Raw genomic sequence first — 20425 nt, 5'->3', positions numbered from 1 at the left:
AGTGCTAGAGGTAAGATATGAACCCAGGCAATCAGATTCCAGAGGTTGTACTGGCTCTCGCAGAATCTTTAGAATTAAATCCACGAAGCACTGTTATTACCCTCTTTTGACAGCTGAGCAAGCAAAGAGTTGAAGAGGTGAAATAATATCCTCAAATTAGTAGGTAACAGAGCCAGAAGCCCACCCTTCATCAAGGTCAGCTTGCTAGAATCTCTGCCCACTGTAAAGGAAAGTACTTGAAAAGCTAAGGAAAATGTGCAAACCTAAACTTCCCTTTTCTCCAAAATTTGTGTTTATCCTTGCCCCAAGGGGAGAGTTAGTAAGTCTGCTCTAGGCTGTTGTGTCATGGGATCTGGAAAAGAAGAAAGGCTTGTGGTTCCTCAGAGGGCTCCACTCATACACCCTTTGATCTGTGCTAGCAAATTTTGTGAAAAACCTATGAAAAAATAATAGCCAGTTTTTATGTGGTGCTTACGATGTGCCAGTCCTTGTTCAAAGCAGTTATAAACATATTAACTAGCTAATCCTCTAAGCAATTTTATTAGGTCAATACTAGTGGTGTGCTCTGAAAATTTTAACAACCAGTTCCCAGGGGAAACATTTGCCTATGTGTCTGATATAAACATTCCCTCCACCACCAGTTTCACAATGCCAGTACGGAGCCCTGGACCTCAGAGTTGGGAAGAGATGCCCACTAGCATGTCTGATCGCTGCCCCCAACCAGATGCAACACACAGAAATCGCCTCAAGGGCATATATAATAGTAAAATGAAGTCAAATGATTAGGAATTGATGAGTTTTGAGGTCTTATTGCTTTGGTTTTAATATAATTTAACTCCAAGTTTATAGAATTTAATTTTTAATAGTGGCTTTTTTAACAACCAGATAACAACAGTCCTGATAATTCAACAGCTGGCCTTCATGCGCTTGCGCTGGCTTCAGCCTCTCTGTAGTCAGCACGGTTACTGTTATTTGGGGCGAAGAGGCACACAAAAAAAGGCCAATTTGCACACAACTTGGAAACCGCAAAGCCAGAATTCAGCCTGGGCAGTCTGGTTCCATCATCATCTCACCAACTGCTTCTCTCGCAAAACCTGGGTGTCTTTCTGTCTAGACCAGCAACCCATAGGCCTTTCTTTCCCCTGCTTGTCTCCGGACAAACATCCACTGCATTTGACCGGTGACTCACAGAAGGGCGTGAGACTTCTTCCCAGGATCTCGGAGAAGCTAAAGGCCTCCATCTGCCTGCACACCCAAGGGTCTCCAGCGCGGCGATGAGCTGCGCAGGACCACACCTGGCCGCGCGCTGCATCCCGCCAGGCGGGGCGCTGCCCTCGAGGCTTGACTGCGCCTGCGTCCAACCGTACATCCATTATGGAAAGGAGGGTCCCTTAATGTAGCGCAAATTATAGCTGGAACACAAGCAAATTGCCGGCTTTTACTAGCACATAAACTGAGCGGAACCTTTGAGATGGATCCGCATTACCCTAAACGGCATCCATAATTCATACCTGCAGCAGCAATGCCTCCCTCTCGGAGGGCCGGAGCCCATCTATTATTGATGGGCCCCTTGGAAGGCCGCGACAGAGTGTTTCTCATGCTCCAGCCATCTGCCGGCGTGGTCAATTCCTCAGGCGGCGGCAGCACATTTATTCATCAGTATCAACTCCCAATTAGTTTCCTAGCAGGACCCTGGGGGGAATTTATTTGAGGAATCAAAGTGAGTGTTTCTAGAACAGTACCCCATTCCCACCCCCGCGACGCTGATCAATACACACAGAACCAGAGAGCAGTAAGCAAGCGTTCGTTTTCCCCGTGATTTCCATCACCGGGAGCAACGCTAAAGCAATACTCAGTTTCTCCCGGCGGAGGGTCTGGATGACTGGGGGCTTCTTGACGTCTATGAGGAGGTCCCTGAATATGGAGGTCCCAGAGCACAGATATCTGCGTGATTTTTCCATCACCTAGACTTTATGAAATGCCCATTATATTCTAAGTTCTTTGTAAAAGGCCTTGTAACAATTCTTTGAGATGGTTTACTTATTATCCCACCCACTCCTCTTTTTTATAGCGGGGAAACTGAGTTTAAATAACTCACCCAAGGTCACCCCCCTAGTAAGCCGCAATGCTAAGATCTGAGCCCAGGAAAACTGATTCCAAAATCTAGGGGTTTAACTATTACTCCATGCTGCCACCTGGAGGAAGAGGGAAGGGAACCCACAAGTGATTTCCTGTGGGTCACAAATCCCTAGTGAAACTGGGACATTTAGCTACAATAGCACTAGAATAAGGCTAACCAAAACCAACAGACTGGTTGAGTGTGGAGGTAAATGCTGGGTATATGTGTGTTTCGTGTGCCTACTCTTTCATGGTGTGATTTATTGTCTTATTGAATGCCTGATTTTTAAATGGCTAAATAAATTAATGGCTATTAATAAATAAATGGCTGTAAAAGACTAGATCCTTTAAGTGAGTCTCGGGGGAGGGGATATGGAGGATGAATTGAGTACCCAGAATTTAGAAGACTGAGATCCACTGGACAAATAAAAAACCATTCGAGTTTTAGAGCTGGAAGGAAAATAGTCATCAAACACCCAGGTCCATTAAACACCTGCCCAGGTACCAGGCTTTGTGTCTGGCTCCGGGGATACAAGAATCAATAAGATGTGGATTCTAATGTCCTCAACAGACTAATCAGGTAGATTAAATAGACAAGTAGATAACTGTAACATGTGGCAGAATAACACAGGGCTGGATATAAACAAGTCTCCCCACAACCATGCCTTCTCCTTCCCTCCGCAAGGCAGGCTGAGCACAGGTGGAGGAAATCACACCATGGTGTGGTCTGGTGAGACTGCATGCTCTGCAGGGCTCTCACTGTGTCTGGCTATCCTTTTAAGAGTCCCTGGCCAGTTTCTAAAACCTCATGTCTTCCTTCTAGAAAATTGTGGCCAGCAGTAAGAAGAGCTTAAAGCTTCTACCACTTCACCAGAAAACTTCTCTACATCTGTGTCTCCCAACCTTTGTGTCTTGTCTCCATCCTCTCCACCTGGGGACCGCACAACAGAGATGGTCCAGTTGGTGTGAGGTTCCTGATGGGCCCTAGGCCATGGAGCTGCCCCTGAACAGAAACCGAGATGGTGTCCAGAGTTGAGAGTGGAACAGAAAGGGGAGACTGTGGTACCAAGGGAAGGGTTTGCATAACCATGGGAGATCAACTTCAAGGTCCAAAGGAGTTGCCCAAATGAGGAGACCTTCCAGCACATAAAACCAGGGATGGAAAACCCAAAGACAGACGAGCTGGATGGTGGGTCAAGCAGGCTAGCGATTGTTTATAATACTTCAATGCCCCTATCTCCCATGACCTATAGGAGAAAGTCCAAAATGGGAAAGAGTGGTATGAAGGTAGGAAATGGAAATATCCCAAGAGCCCTAAATATTTCCCCACTACTTTTTTTTAAAACTGCCAGATAGATTATAAATAGCAGTGACTGCAGATGGTGAGAAGCAATGAGAGTGAGGTGCTGCCATGTTGATTGTGTCTGGCCCAGCCTGCTCAGGAGGCCAGCACCCCATCATTCCCCAATAAATCAGCAGGTCATTTTTCACTGAACTGAAGCTCAATACTCCCATCGTTTTCTCCCCTAACCAGCCCCGAGATTGCTCTGTGCTCTTTATTACCTTTCAATGACTTAAGCCCCTGAACTGAATAACTTCATCAAGGTGTCAACCTAAACAGATTTTCCCCATAATGGCCCAACTCTCACAGGTTCTTAATGAAAAATATTGATTCCCAAGGATTAGTTGCAGATTTATGTGTTGGGATGCTGATCTCTCTGTCACCTGGCACCTTATCAGGAGATGAAAGGACCTAGCTCCCCTTCGTGGTTTTAAAAAAGCAATCACTGGCTATGTCAGGGGGCAGTGTAGGTCCAGAAAAACAAATAAAATTCTGTGTCTGGATCCCATGGAATACTTAACAGATAGCGAAGGGAGTGGCAGGGCCTGGCACCAACACACCTGTCTCTCTTTCCTCATTAAGCATCTTCACTGGTTGGGTTCTGGGGAGACCAGGCACAGAGGAGCTGGGAGCAAATGTGACAAGCAGCCCTCTTGGTATGACTGATCTCTGGGACACAGTCTGGAGGCTGGTACACCCTGTCTGGGGCTGGAGACACTAACTGGAAGGAATTCAGCAGCTGCTGTCTCCAAATGGCATTCAGCCAGCATCAGCCTAAGTTGGCTCTGCCAACTCACTCTGATAAACATGACTCTCAAGGGATGAAGTTGAGACTCTGGCACCTAAAACCTCAGAATCTCTCCCATCACCCAGAGGTGGCTGGGATGACGTGATTCATCCTTTATCTATTTGATAAATATTTATGGAGGGTCTACTATGTGCCAGGCACTGTGCAAGGCATTGGGAACACAGTGGTCAGCAGAGTCAGATATGGGTTCCTCCTCTCGTGGAAAAGGCCCCCCCCACCAAAAAAAACCTACATAAATAAATGTAAAATGGCAGCTGTGATGAGACAAGGTCCCATGTGGGGATGAGGACAGGGCTGCAAGAGCCTGAGAGGCCCTACCTTGTGAGAGAGGTCAAGAGAGATTCTCCAAGGAAGTGATGGTCAAGGTAACACCAGAAGAATGGGGAGTGTTTAGGAAAAGAAGGGAGGCTGGGGAGCACTTTGGCAGAGAAATGGTGTCTGCATAACGCCTTTGGGGTCATTTTCCTAAGAACAATAATAAGCCATTGAAGGATTTTAAGCAGGAGGGTGACCTGACCTGATCTTTACTTTACAAAGATCACTTTGGCTGCTCTGTGAAGAACAGATGAAGCAAAAACAAGAAGAAGAGGAAGGCTTAGAAAGGTGATCTAGGCAAGAGACAAAGCAATGATGAAGATGGAGATGGAGAGAATGGACAGAATGAAGGAGACTTGGGAGGAAAAATCTACAGGCCTGATGCTGAATTGAATGTGGGACAGGGATAGGCTGAGGGGAAGGAGGAACAAGGATAATTCCCACAGTTCTTGACTGAGCCATTGCTTCTCTGAAATGATGGTCTCTCACTAGGGGCCCCCATGAGGTTCCCTAACCACTGGAAAGCACTGCAGAGCAATGTGCTCATGAGCTTTTCACCTCCTACAGCAGGGTTGGCGAAAGTCTTCCGTGAACAGCCAGGTAGAAAATATGTGTAGCTCTGAAAGCCATCCTTTCTCTGTTATTCAGCTCTGCTGTTGTAAAGCAAAAGCAGCCACAGGCAATATGTAACAAATGAGTGTGGCTGTGTTCCAATAAAACTTTATTTACAAAAACAAAAGGCCAACAGGGTTGACCTCTGCCCAAGAGAACCTGGATGAATGGGATGCATGTGAAAACTCAGCTGACCCCAGAATTTCCCAGTCTCAGTAAACTGGAGTATTCCACTGAAACAGGGCGTTCATTCCCAGGCCTGGAAACTTTGGACCTGCCCAGGAAAATGAAGCGGAACATTGAGAACTCTGAGGGCCCAGGTCCCCACGAAAGACTTCAGGTCAGGGGAAGACTCACAGAGCTGGAGCTGGGCTATTAAAATAGAACTTCAGCTTCTTCAGGCCTCCTCGGGGGGCGGCGGGGGGGGGGGGGGGGCGGGCAACAACTTCCAGAGAGAAACCCAGGACAAGTCTTTCCCATATATATCCATCTGTATTTATAACAGAATTTTTTTTTTTTTTTTTAAGCACCAGAAGGGTACATACATAAGAAACTAGTAAGTGCTTATCTATATGCCTGGGAGTGGAAAGAGACTTTCACATGTATACATTTGTATATCATTTTAGGTTTTGAACTCAAGCATTGACTACTTGAAAAAATTCATAAGTATGTTTGTTCATAAAACACCCTCTGTTTCTAGATAGAGTTGCCTAGTTGCCTACCATCAGAATTTTTTAACTATTGAAAAATACTCATATTTATCTGAAAAATCACAACCTAAAATTAGGCCTGGGCCACAGCTTCGCGAACATCCCTGTAAAGCTGGGCTGTAAGAATGAGGGGCACAGCCAGCTGCTGGGGTACAGAGCTGACTGTGTAACACAAGGGGCTTCAGAGCCTCAGGCAACCAGGAACTCCTGGAGGATGAGGTGTTGTCCCACGCCCCCTGTGCCTTCCCCCAGCCCTGGATTGAGTTGAATCGAGGACCAGCTGCTCTCCACTTCCCTGCTCCCACTCTGCCCTCTCACCTCCAGCCATGGCTCCTCTACCCGCCCTGTTCCTGGTGGCTCTGGTGTGCTGACTTGTAGCCCAGGCTCTGGACTGCCACGTATGCACCTACAGTGCGGAGAACTGCTTCAAGCCCATGTGCTGCCTGGCCGTGGTCACCTACAGCACAACTACAGACTTACTACACCCCAATCAGGATGAAGGTGAGCAAGTCTTATGTGCCCAGCTGCTTTGAGACCATATACAATGGCCGCTCCAAGCTCGTATGCACCACATCCTGCTGCTATTCTGTAATGGCTCTGGCCTCTTGGCTCCCTGGACCCTGGCCCTGGCCCTCATACTCCTGGCCACCCTTGGGGGTCTGCTCTAAAGCCCTGTTGCACTGGCTACAGACTCACTGGGGGGCAAAGCACAGAGCAGCGTGGCCCCAACCTCTCCCACTGCACTCCCCACCCAACCCTCCCCTCCCCAGACCTCCCCAGCTACACACAGGACTATCTGCAAAAGGAACCTAGACTTCCCCCAACCACCCTGGGATCTGCTTCCAGGTCATGACCTGTTGTTTTTCTAAAGGCTGATGTGGGACCACAAAATAAATAGATAAAAATAAAATAAAATTAGGCATAAGGCAGATTTTAAGCACAGCTCCAATGTACACAGGACTGCAGATTATCTGGTGAAAGGTTAACAAAAGCACTGTTTTCCAGTTTGGTTCTCAGGTCTGCTGTCTCAGTTAGTAGAAGTCTGCTTCCAACTTCTCCCCTTGTGTTTTCAACAACTTCCTGTCTTCAGGTAAGAGCACCCACTTTTACTCAGGGAACTTACCCCAGTGCATTGAAGATTGTTGGCCAAGACTGTCAATAGAGAGGTTGCTGCCCGGCTAGTGTTGGTCATGTGACCCAGGCTAAGCCAATCAGATTATTTCTCCCTGGACTACAGCTGGAGGTGGTTCTTGCAGAGAAAGAAAAATAGTGAAGTTTCTTTGAGGGGTTTTCTGTTACTTCTTGTTGCCTAGATCTTTGGGGCAAATCTTTCAAAGATATGATTGTTTGACTTCTGTTTCAATTTTAATTGAATTTTTTAGCCTAGGTTGGCCAAAATCCATTCTTGTGGCTTAATACTGATGCTGCTGCTGCTGATAAGTCGCTTCAGTCGTGTCCGACTCTGTGCGACCCCATAGACGGCAGCCCACCAGGCTCCCCCATTCCTGGGATTCTCCAGGCAAGAACACTGGAGGGGGTTGCCATTTCCTTCTCCAATGCATGAAAGTGAAAAGTGAAAGTGAAGTCGCTCAGTCGTGTGTCCGACTCTTAGCGACCCCATGGAGTGCAGCCCACCAGGCTCCTCTGTCCATGGGATTTTCCAGGCGAGAGTACTGGAGTGGGGTGCCGTTGCCTTCTCCTAGTACTGATGAGGATATCCTATTTAAAAATCTCCTATATCTCCCTGTGGCCTGCAACACAAAGGGCAGGCAAGACATACAAATCCCAATGACCACTAGTGTGGCATGTCACCCCCATATCAGACACCCTCTGCTTCAGCACCACTAGAATTTCTGCCTTCTCCAAATGCATCCATATATAAATCAGTGCTGTATTCCCACTTTGTCACCTGGGGGAAAAAAAAGTCCCTACTCATCATTTGAGGCAGCAGATGGTGGCAGATCAGGGTGTCAGTCCTGGTGTAGACAGGACTGTTGGCCAGCAGTTGCTTTTTGATAAGCCTTGGTCTCCAAATGTGAGATTAGCCAGGCTGCCTTCCCTTGATAAACACATCAGAATCTATCAAGCTCTGAGACCCCCCCCCCAAGCCCATTTTAGAGATCCAAAATGATAGCATTGTGATTAGGACAGCACTGAATTCAAGCGGTTCTGCCAGCCAACCTCTATTCCTTCAAGGTCTTGATTTTCTTGTCTGTAACATGAGGAAATTAATTCTATCTATATCTTAGAGAGAGTTTATTCATATGTTTAACGAACAGTCTGCACCAGACAGTGTTCTGAATGCTTTAAATATATTAATTCATTTAATACTCATAACAACACAATAAGACAAGTATTTTGCAGATGAGGAAACTGAGGCATAGAGAGGTTAAGTAACTCATCCAAGGTTGCAATGGCATGGGGATGAAATGGAAGATTGCATGGGAGTTACTTAGCACAGGGCCCAGGAGATAATACATGGTTCATAAAATGATAGCTATTTGTTATGGACTGAATTGTGTATCCCCCTCTCTGAATTCATATGTTGAAATCTTAACCCCCACTGTGACTATATTTGGAGCTAGGGCATTTAAGAAGTAACTAAGATAGATGGGGTCATAAGTGAGGGTTCCTAATTCAATATGACTGGTGTCCTTTGAACAAGAAAGAGAGACACCGTGGTGGGCATCTCAGAAAAAAGGTCATGTGAGGACATAGTGAGACAGCCATCTGCAACCCAAGGAGACAGGCCTCTGGAGAAACCAGACTTGTCAACAGCTCCATCTTGGACCTCCAGTCTCCTGAACTGTGAGAGGTAAATTTCTCTTGTTTAAGCCACCTAGTCTGCTGTGTTAGTGGGAAGACACACTACTGAAGAAGAACCCACCTTGTGGTGGAAATCACAGCTGCATTTTCAATCTTAATCCAACACTACCTCAGGGTGTAATCTCCTTCAGAGTGTCTCTGTCCCACCCAGGATAGAGTAAAACATCCTCTGCAAGATACATGCATGAGCGTTAAGTCGCTTCAGTCAGGTCCAGCTCTTTGCGATCCTGTGGACAATAGCCCCCCAGGCTCCTCTGTCCATGGGATTCTCCATGGGTTGCCATGCCCTCCTCCAGGGGATCTTCCTGACCCAGGAATCAAACCTGCCTCTCTTACATCTCCTGCATCGGCAGGCGGGTTCTTTACCGCTAGCGCCACCTGGAAGCCCACATGGTATATACGGCCCTTGAAAATATCCAGATTCATCTGTCACCCATCCACTCTTACCCTCCATTCAACCACAACAAACTTCACACTTCCCTGAACGTGGCAGACCCTTGTATATACTATTACCGCCTCGTGTGTCCTCCTCCTCTCACGCCTTCACACGTCCCCTTTGCTGGCAAATGCCTATGCATGCTGCAAGGCCTAGCCTCAGTATTCCTTCTGAATCTTTCACTGAACTTCTCAGGCAGAGTTGGATATCTCCCTTCCTGTGCTACTACCATGCCTTGTACATGTGCTGTGCTGTGCTTAGTCGCTCAGTCATGTCCAGCTCTTTGTGACCCCATGAACTGTAGCCTGCCAGGCTCCTCTGTCCATGGGGCTTCTCCAGGCAAGAATACTGGAGTGGGTAGCCTTTTCCTTCTCCAGGGGATCTTCTTGACCCAGGAATCGAACCATGGTCTCCTTCATTGCAGGCGGATTCTTTACCAGCTGAGCTTCCAGGGAAGCCCTACCTTGTACATAGTTCTATTACAATTGTTTTATCTCATGTCTCTATCATTAGAATTTTGAACCCCTTGAGGTCTTAGGTATCTCTGGCATAGTGCCTGACACAGGGTAGATGTTCAGTAGATGTCTAATGATGCAATAAATGAAAGAGCACCTGAATCCAGGTTAGTTTATTCTCCTTCCCATGAAAAGCTATAAAGCCAATCTTGATCCATCTCAAATAAGACTACTGATGGGAAGTTTCTAAGAAATTCTTCAGGATTAAAGAGAGTAGACATCTCTCTAAGGAATTTTACTCAAACTCATTCTCAAGCTCTTTCTTTTGGCTTCCTTGGGTGGTACATCCTCACCTAACTTTGGTTCCCACAAGACTGTCATGGTGGTATATACAGCCTCTAAGAGAATCCCCAGTGTTCCCCCTCCAAATATTCATGCCCTCTTTTTATCCCTTCCCTTTGAGTGTGGGTTGGATTTACTAATTGACTTCTTACAAACAGAAATGCAGAAGTGATGCCATGTCACATCTGAGATACAGTTATAAAAAGACTCTACTAGGCATACACCCCGAGAAAACCAAAATTGAAAAAGACACATGTACCCCAATCTTCACTGCGGCACTATTTACAATAGAGAGAACACAGAAGCAACCTAGATGTCCATCGACAGATTAATGAATAAAGAAGCTGTGTTACATGTATACAATGGAGTATTAGTCAGCCATAGAAAGGAATGCATTCAAGTTAGTTCTAATGAGGTGGATGAACATAGAGCATATTATATAGACTGAAGTAAGTCAGAAAGAGAAAAACAAATACCTTATACTAATGTATATATATATGGAATCTAGAAAGATGATACTGATGAAATTATTTGCAGGGCAGCAGTGGAGACACTGCTTCCCTTGTAGCTCAGTTGGTAAAGAATCTGCCTGCAGTGCGGAAGACCCGGGTTCGATCTCTGGGTTGGGAAGATCCCCTGGAGAAGGAAATGGAGACCCACTCCAGTATCCTTGCCCGAAAAATCTCATGGACAGGGGAGCCTGGTGGGCTGCAATCCATGGGCAGAGTCGGGCACAACTGAGTGACTAACTCTTAGTGGAGACGTAGACACAGAGAACAGACTTATGGACAGGGTGTAGGGGGAGAAGGAGAGGGGGGGATGTATGGAGAGAATAACAAGGAAACTTATATTACCATATGAAAAATAGATAGCCAATGGGAATTTGCTGTATGACTCTGAGAACTCAAACTGGGGCTCTGTGGAAACAGTGTCAGACTTTATTTTTCTGGGCTCCAAAATCACTACAGATGGTGACTGCAGCCATGAAATTAAAAGACGCTTACTCCTTGGAAGGAAAGTTATGTCCAACCTAGATAGCATATTCAAAAGCAGAGACATTACTCTGCCAACAGAGGTTAGTCTAGTCAGGGCTATGGTTTTTCCTGTGGTCATGTATGGATGTGAGAGTTGGACTGTGAAGAAGGCTGAGGGCTGAAGAATTGATGCTTTTGAACTGTGGTGTTGGAGAAGACTCTTGAGAGTCCCTTGGACTGCAAGGAGATCCAACCAGTCCATCCTGAAGGAGATCAACCCTGGGATTTCTTTGGAAGGAATGATGCTAAAGCTGAAACTCCAGTACTTTGACCACCTCATGTGAAGAGTTGACTCATTGGAAAAGACTCTGATGCTGGGAGGGATTGGGGGCAAGAGGAGAAGGGGACGACAGAGGATGAGATGGCTGGATGGCATCACTGACTCGATGGATGTGAGTCTGAGTGAACTCCGGGAGTTGGTGATGGACAGGGAGGCCTGGCGTGCTGCGATTCATGGGGTCGCAAAGAGTCGGACACATCTGAGCGACTGATCTGATCTAATCTGAACAACCTAGAGGGGTGGGATGGGGAGGGAGATGGGAGGGAGACTCAAGAGGGAGGGGATTTCTGTATACCTATGGCTGATTCCTGTTGATGTTTGGCAGAAACCAGCACAATTCTATAAAGCAATTATCCATCAATTACAAAGTAAATTAATTTAAAAAAATTTTTTAAGTTATAAAAGTACTGAGGCTTCCATCTTGGGCACTCCATCTTGCTCTCTCTTGGATCACTTGCCCTGGGGAAAGCCAGCTGCCATGTCACATGAAATTCTATGTCAAAGCCCACATGCCAAGGAACTGAGGCTTGCCAGCAACCACATAAGTGAGGTTGGTAGCAGATACACATTCCCTACCAGTCTAGCCTTCAGATAATAATAAAGCCCAAGCCAGTAGCCTGTTTGCAGGCTCATGAGAGACTTATTCCTGATCCACAGATGCTGTGGGGTCAGTGTTGTGTTAAGCTGATACACTTTGGGATGATTTGTTGTACACCAATAGATAATGAATACAGCCACCAAATGGACCCTGCCATAAGGCCATGTGCAAGTAAGATATCCTTTCTCTTGCTTTTCATTCCTGGATTTGGATCCCTAGGTTTAGGGCTTGATAAGACATATATTTTTATATTAGCATCATTTTCCCCACCATCATCACTATCTTCATCATCATCATCTCTGAGATCTACTGATGTGCTATGTCCTAGTACTGCACTTAGTGGGTGACCTGCATCATCTTTCTTAAATCCCTGCTGTGACTTTGTGAATTGGACTTATTAAGGGGCTTTGGTTGAGGAAACAAAAACTGACTGTAGGTAATTCAGACACAGGTGATTTACTGGGAGGAAATGGGGATTGGACCCTCTAAGGTCGCCTCCAGAGTATACCCAGGCCTTGGAGTAGGCAGGAACAAAAACACCTCCACAGGTTAGGAAAGAGAAAGCTCAACCAAGATAGGATAGCCTGATGTTTAAAGGCATGGTCTCTGGAATCAGATTTCCTGGTTCAAATCATAGCCTTGCTACATACTGGTTTTGAGGTTGGGCAATTTACTTAGAACCAATCATTTCTAGATGTACAAGCTGGATTTAGAAAAGGCAGAGGAACCAGAGATCAAATTGCCAGTATCTGCTGGACCACAGAAAAATAAAAAGAATTACAAAAAAAAAAATCTACTTCTGCTTCACCAACTATGCCAAAGCCTTTCACAGTGTGGATCACAACAAACTGTGGAAAATTCTTAAAGAGATGTGAATACCAGACCACCTTACCTGTCTCCTAAGACCTATATGCAGGACAAGAAGCAACAGTTAGAACTGAACATGGAACAACAGACTGGTTCAAAATTGGGAAAGGAGTACATCAAGAGCTGTCACCCTGTTGTTTAACTTATATGCAGAGGACATCATGCCAAGTGCTGGGTTGGATGAAGCACAAGCTGGAATCAAGAATGCCAGGAGAAATATCAACCTCAGATGTGCAGATGATACCACCCTAATGGCAGAAAGTGAAGAAGAACTAAACAGCCTCTTGATAAAGATGAAAGAGAGAGTGAAAAAGCTGGCTTAAAACTCAACATTCTAAAAACAAAGATCATGATATCTGGTCCCATCACTTCATGGCAAATAGATTGGGGGAAAAGTGGAAACAGTGATAGATTTTATTTTCTTGGGCTCCAAAATCGCTGCAGACGGTGACTGCGGCCATGAAATTAAAAGATTCTTGCTCCTTGGGAAAAAAGCTATGACAAACCTAGACAGCATATTAAAAAGCAGAGACATTACTTTGCCAACAAAGGTCCATATAGTCCAAGCTATGGTTTTACCAGTAGTCATGTATGGATGTGCGAGTTGGAACCATAAGGAAGGCTGAGCACTGAGGAATTGATGCTTTCAAATTGTGGTGCTGGAGAAGACTTTTGAGAGTACCTTTTGGACAGCAAGGAGATCCAACCTGTTAATCCTAAAGGAAATCAACCCTGAATATTCATTGGAAGGACTATGCTGAAGTTGAATCTCCAATCCTTCACCTGATATGAAGAGCTGATTTGTTGGACAAGACTCTGATGCTGGGAAAGATTGAGGGCAAGAGGAGAAGGGGGCAACAGAGAATGAGATGGTTGGATGGAATCACTGACTCAATGGACATGAGTTTGAGCAAACTCAGGGAGATAATGAAGGACAGGGAAGCCTGGCGTGCTGCAGTTCATGGAGTCACAAGGAGTTAGAGGTGACTTAGTGACTAAACAACCACAACAAAGTTACTTAGACTCTGCCTGCTTTGGTTTTCCCAACTATAACATGAGGACAATAGTAGTCTGTGTCTTACAGCTTTGGTGTAAGCATTTATGAGTTTATAGAATTAGTGTTTAGGATAATGCTGGGCACTTAGTAGGGCTTCCCAGATGGTGGTAGTGAAAAAGAACCCTCCTGCCAGTGCAAGAGATGTAAAAGACACAGGTTCAATCCCCGGATCAGGAAGATCCCCTGGAGGAGAGCATAGCAACCCAGTCCAGTATTCCCACCTGGAGAATCCCCGTGGACAGAGGAGCCTGGTGGGGTACAATCCATAGGGTCGCAAAGAGTCAGATATGACTGAAGTGACTTAGCACGTACACATGGGCTAAATTAAATACTACATGGATTGCTCATTCTTATTATTGAGAGTCTTATGGAATGAGTCTGGGTAGGAAACTATCATTAAAGCTGAATGTAACTGCACACCGTTCAGTTGAACCCTTGCTTCTCAGGGTTCAAATCCTTGATAGAAAGCATTAGAGGATCCCAGCTTGGTTCCTGTGCCCACTCTATTACTGTCCCACAAACACTTATCAAATGGGAGAATGATTATTCCTCAAAAGAAGAAATCAGTTCAGTTCAGTTCAGTTGCTCAGTCATGTCTGACTCTTCACGAGCCCATGAACTGCAGCATGCCAGGCCTCCCTGTCCATCACCAACTCCCAGAGTCCACCCAAACCCATGACCATTGAGTCAATGACGCCATCCAAACACCTCATCCTCTGTCATCCCCTCCTCCTCCTGCCCTCAATCTTTCCCAGAAGCAGGGTCTCTTCAAATGAGTCAGTTCTTCGCATCAGGTGGCAAAGTACTGGAGTTTAAACCTGCACATAAATGGTCAAATGATTTTCAACAAAGGACCAAAGTAATTCAGTGAGGAAAGAATAATTTTGCAACAAGTGGTGCAAGAACAATTGAATATTCTTATGTTAGAATGTAACATACTAGTGTGAGGTAGTCTGTGTCTTACAGCTTTGGTGTAAGCATTTATGAGTTTATAGAATTCGTGTTTAGGATAATGCTGGGCACTTAGTAGGGCTTCCCAGATGGTGGTTGTGAAAAAGAACCCACCTGCCAGTGCAAGAGATGTAAAAGACACAGGTTCAATCTCTGGATCAGGAAGGTCCCCTGGAGGAGGGCATAGCAATGTGAGGTACTAATGTACCTCACACTACACACAAACATTAACTCAAACTGGATCATAATCTAAATATAAGAGCCAAAATTTCTAGCAGAAAATATAAGAGAGAGTTTTGTGACCTTGGGCTAGACAAACATTTCTTAGCTATGACATTAAAAGTACAATCCATAAAAGAAAAAATTGAAAAGTTATACTTCATCAAAATTTTAAACTTTTGCTCTTTAAAGGATAACACTAAGAAAAATTAAAAAGTGAGCCACAGGCTGAAAGACAATGTTTGCAAAACACATATCTAAAAAAGGACTTGTATCCAGAAAAACGAATGCTTATGATTCAGTAGGAAGAAGACAATCCAATTTTTTTTAATGGGCAAAAGATTTACATGAACGCTTCACCAAAAAAGATATACCAATGGATAATCAGTGTATGAAAATGTGCTCAACACCATTAGCCATGACAGAGATGGAAATTTAAACCACAACACACCCTTTAGAATAGTCAAGTAAAAAAGACTGACAAATCAAGTGCTAGTGAGAATGTACAAAGCAACTGCAATCTTCATGTTGATGGTGGAAATGTTAAATGGTATAACCACTTCAGAAAACAATTTGATAGCTTCCTAAAAAGTTACTTACCATACAACCCCGCAATTCTACTCTTAGATGTCTATTCAAGAGAGATGAAAATACGTGTCCACACAAAGACACCCATACAATTGTCCACAGCAATTCATAACAGCCAAAAACTACACAATCCAAGTTACTTATTAAACAAAATGTGATGTTTCCATACTAGCAATAAAAGAAAACAAACCATTGCTAAGCAGTGACACAGATCTCAAAAAGAGTATGCTAAGTGAAAGAAGTCAAACTCATAGACCACATACCGTATGATTCTATTTACATGAAACTTCTAGAACAATGGAAAATACATCCATAGTTACCTTGAACTGGAGGTGGGAGCTGGAATCGACTGTAAATGGGCATGAGGCTCTTGCTTGCAGACTGGTCTCTGTCTCTCCATACAGAGCTCCTATTCAGACCTCATGTTGCCCTTCATGCTCTGACTGCATCCCCGTTTCTTCCTCCCCATCAGACTATTTACGCCAGAAACAACAAATTTCCTGCAAGCAGCCAATGTCGGTGGTCCTCACATTCCTTTGGGGGTTGGGGTGGGGGGGCTGCAAATCTGGTTGGGATTCAAGAAAACCCAGGCAGCTGGACTTATACATCCTCCTGAATCATAACCATCGGTCAGGGTTCTTTGGAAAAATCTGGATGCCTAAGAGCAACACTCATAACCAACATGGCTTCTCCATGGCTGAGGTGTCTGCTTGACCTGATGCCAGGGCCATTTGGAATGGCAGTGAACATCTCTATGAAACCCCAGGTCTTCAGTTGTAAAGAAGAAATTATTTGGAGAAGCTTCCTTGAATCATTGTCATAGAGTGGATTAGACCATTCTTAGCTTCTACATCGAATATTCTGCCAGAGGAAAGAATGTGCTGAGATGGAAAAGCAATTAAGTGGATTTCCATGGAGGCATTTTTAAAGGCATCTTTTTAGAAGGATAATGTAATGAGATCAAGCCCTGAGCCTTTGGAGTGAGAGCACTGACTCCAAGACCCTAGACTACCAGAGAATTAACCCTAGGGAGTATCAAATAGTGAGAACTCACACAAAGGAAATCACTTGAATATAAGACCTGACATCACCCAACCACCAGTAGCACCCTGTGCAGGATGCCTCATCTAAACAACAAACAAAACAAAAATACAAACCAAATCATCAGCAGACAGGATTACCACCTCACTCAGCCTTGCCCATCAGAGGAAAAACAAACAAACAAAAACTCAGCACAAATATCACCCTATATGAAGCTTACACAAACCACTGGACCAACCTTCAGAGGGCAGAAACCAAAAGGTAGAAAGAATTCAACCGTGAAGACTGGGAAAAGGAGACTTCAAACACAGTAAGTTAAAAAAAAAAATTAAAATGCAGAGAAATACTATACAAATGAAGGAACAAACTAGAAACACAGAAGTCCAAAGAAATGAAGAGGAAATAGGCAAACTACATGAAAAAGAATTCAGAATAATGATGGTAAAGATGATCAAAAACCTTGAAAACAAAATGGAGAAAATGCAAGAATCAATTAAAGACCTAGAAGAATTAAAGAATAAACATGCAGAGACAAACAACACAATCACTGAAATTAAAAAATACTCCATGAGGAATCAATAGCAGAATATCTGAAGCAGAAGAATGAATCAGTGAGCTGGAAGATAAAGTGGTGGAAATAATTTCTGAAGAGCATAATAAAGTAAAAAGAATGAAAAGCATGGAAGATAGTCTCAGAGACCTCTGGGACAATATCAAACCCACCAACATTCAAATTATAGGCGTCCCAGAAGAAGAAGAGAAAAAGAAAGGTTATGAGAAATTTTTTGAAGAGGTTATAGTTGAAAATTTCCCCAACATGGAAAAGGAAATAGTCAATCAAGTCCAAGAGGCACAAAGAATCCCATACAGAGTAAACCCAAGGAGAAACACACCAAGACACACACTGATCAAACTAACAAAGACTAAATACAAAGAAAGAATATTAAAAGCAGCAAGGGAGAAGCAACAAGTAACATACAAGGGAAACCCCATATGCTTAACAACTGATCTTCCAGCAGAAACTCTGCAGGGCAGAAGGGAATGGCAGGATATATTTAAAGTACTGAAAAGGAAAAATCTACAACCAAGGTTACTGTACCCAACAAGAATCTCATTCAAAATTGATGAAGAAATAAAAAGCTTTTCAGACAACCAAAAGTTAAGAGAATTCAGTACCACCAAACCAGCTTTACAGCAAATGTGAAAGGGACTTATATAGTGAAGAAATAGAAAAGAAGAAAAAAGACCTACAAAATCAACCCCAAACAATTAAGAAAATGGCAATAGGAACATATATATCAATAATTACTTTAAATGTGAATGGACTAAATGCTCCAACCAGAAGACACAGACTGGCTGAATGGATACAAAAACAAGACCCATATATATGCTGTCTACAAGAAACCCACTTCAGATCTCAAGACACATATAGACTGAAAGTGAAAGGATGGAAAAATATATTCCATGCAAATGGGAAGCAAAAGAAAGCTGGAGTAGCAATCCTCATATCAGACAAAATATACCTTAAAATAAAGAATATTACAAGAGATAAGGAAGGACACTACATAATGATCAAGGGATCAATCCAAGAGGAAGACATAACAATTGTAAATATCTATGCACCCAAGATTCTGAAAGAGATGGGAATACCAGACCACCTGACCTGCCTCTTGAGAAATCTGTATGCAGGTCAGGAAGCAACAGTTAGAACTGGACATGGAAAAACAGACTGGTTCCAAATAGGAAAAGGAGTACATCAAGGCTTTATATTATCACCCTGCTTATTTAACTTATATGCAGACTACATCATGAGAAGCACTGGACTGGAAGAAGCACAAGCTGGAATCAAGATTGCTGGGAGAAATATCAATAACCTCAGATATGCAGACGACACCACCCTTATGGCAGAAAGTGAAGAGGAACTAAAAAGCCTCTTGATGAAAGTGAAAGTAAAGAGTGAAAAAGTTGGCTTAAAGCTCAACATTCAGAAAACGAAGATCATGGCATCTGGTCCCATCACTTCATGGGAAATAGATGCGGAAACAGTGGAAACAGTGTCAGACTTTATTTTTCTGGGCTCCAAAATCACTACAGATGGTGACTGCAGCCATGAAATTAAAAGATGCTTACTCCTTGGAAGGAAAGTTATGTCCAACCTAGATAGCATATTCAAAAGCAGAGACATCACTTTGCCAACAAAGGTCCGTCTAGTCAAGGCTATGGTTTTTCCTGTAGTCATGTATGGATGTGAGAGTTGGACTGTGAAGAAGGCTGAGCACCAAAGAATTGATGCTTTTGAACTGTGGTGTTGGAGAAGACTCTTGAGAGTCCCTTAGGCTGCAAGGAGATCCAACCAGTCCATTCTGAAAGAGATCAGCCCTGGGATTTCTTTGGAGGGAATGATGCTAAAGCTGAAACTCCAGTACTTTGGCCACCTCATGCGAAGAGTTGACTCATTGGAAAAGACTCTGATGCTGGGAGGGATTGGGGGCAAGAGGAGAAGGGGAAGACAGAGGATGAGATGGCTGGATGGCATCACTGACTCGATGGACGTGAGTCTGAGTGAACTCCGGGAGTTGGTGATGGACAGGGAGGCCTGGCATGCTGCAATTCATGGGGTCATGAAGAGTTGGACACGACTGAACGACTGAACTGATGAACCGATGATGCACCCAACAGAGGAGCACCTCAATACATAAGACAAACACTAACAGACATAAAAGGAGAAATTGACAGTAACACAATAATAGTAGGAGACTTTAACACCCCATTCACACCACTGGACAGATCATCAAAACAGAAAGTTAATGAGGAAACAAAGTCTTAAATGATACATTGGATGAGATGGATCTCATTGATATCTTCAGGACATTCCATCCAAATGCAGAAGAATACACCTGCTTCTCAAGTGCACACGGAACATTGTCCAGGATAGACCACATCTTAGGTCACAAATCAAACCTCAGTAAATTTATGAAAATTGAAATTGTATCAAGCATCTTCTCTGATGACAATGCTATAAGACTAGATATCAATTACAAGGGAAAAAACCAAGAGACACAAACACATGGAGATTAAACAACATGTTTCTAAATAACCAACAGGTTACTGAAGAAATCAAAAGGGAAATAAAAAAATTTCTAGAAACAAACAACAATGAAAATACAACAACTCAAAATCTATGAGATGCAGCAAAAGCAGTTCTAAAGGGGAAGTTTATAGCAATACAATCCTACCTCAAGAAACAAGAAAAACATTGAATAGACAACCTAACTTTACACCTAAAATAGTTGAAAAAAGAAGAACAAAAAAACAAAAATTAATAGAAATAAATAAATCATAAAGATCTGAGCATAAATAAATGAAAAAGAAATGAAAGAAACAATAGTAAAGATTAATAAAACTAAATGCTGGTTCCTTGAGAAGACAAATAAAATTGACAAGCCTTTAGCCAGACTCATCAAGAAAAAAAGAGAGAAGAATCAAATCAACAAAATTAGTAATGAAAAAGGAGAGGTTACAACAGACAAGGCAGAAATACAAAGGATTATAACAGACTATTATGAACAACTATATGGCAATAAAATGGATAACCTGAAAGAACTGGACAGATTCTTAGAAAAGCTCAATCTTCCAAGACAGAACCAGGAAGAATTAGAAATTATGAACAACCCAATTATAAGCACTGAAATTGAACCTGTGATCAAAAATCTCCCCAAAAAACAAAGCCCAGGACCAGATGGCTTCACAGGAGAATTCTATCAAATATTTAGAGAAGAGCTAATGCCTATCCTTCTAAAACTCTTCCAAAAAATTTCAGAGGAAG

General features: G+C 43.5%; 1 long non-coding RNA gene and 1 pseudogene across 1 annotated transcript in view; both read left to right on the top strand.

The window, feature by feature from the left end:
- The window catches only part of LOC139179621 (uncharacterized), an 82676-nt gene that overhangs the window by 15541 nt on the left and 46710 nt on the right, over window positions 1-20425 (top strand). The window contains exon 3 of the long non-coding RNA XR_011563944.1: window positions 6911-6995. This is a non-coding gene — a long non-coding RNA (uncharacterized lncRNA). The remainder of the gene's footprint in view (window positions 1-6910; window positions 6996-20425) is intronic.
- Window positions 6232-6573, top strand: LOC109578348 (ly-6/neurotoxin-like protein 1 pseudogene; annotated as a pseudogene).

This window comes from Bos indicus, chromosome 25 (assembly GCF_029378745.1).
Source record: "Bos indicus isolate NIAB-ARS_2022 breed Sahiwal x Tharparkar chromosome 25, NIAB-ARS_B.indTharparkar_mat_pri_1.0, whole genome shotgun sequence".
In the NCBI taxonomy this organism is placed as follows: Eukaryota; Metazoa; Chordata; class Mammalia; order Artiodactyla; family Bovidae; genus Bos; species Bos indicus.
Note: the sequence above shows the minus strand (reverse complement) of the source record. Positions and strands in the feature narration are given on the sequence as shown.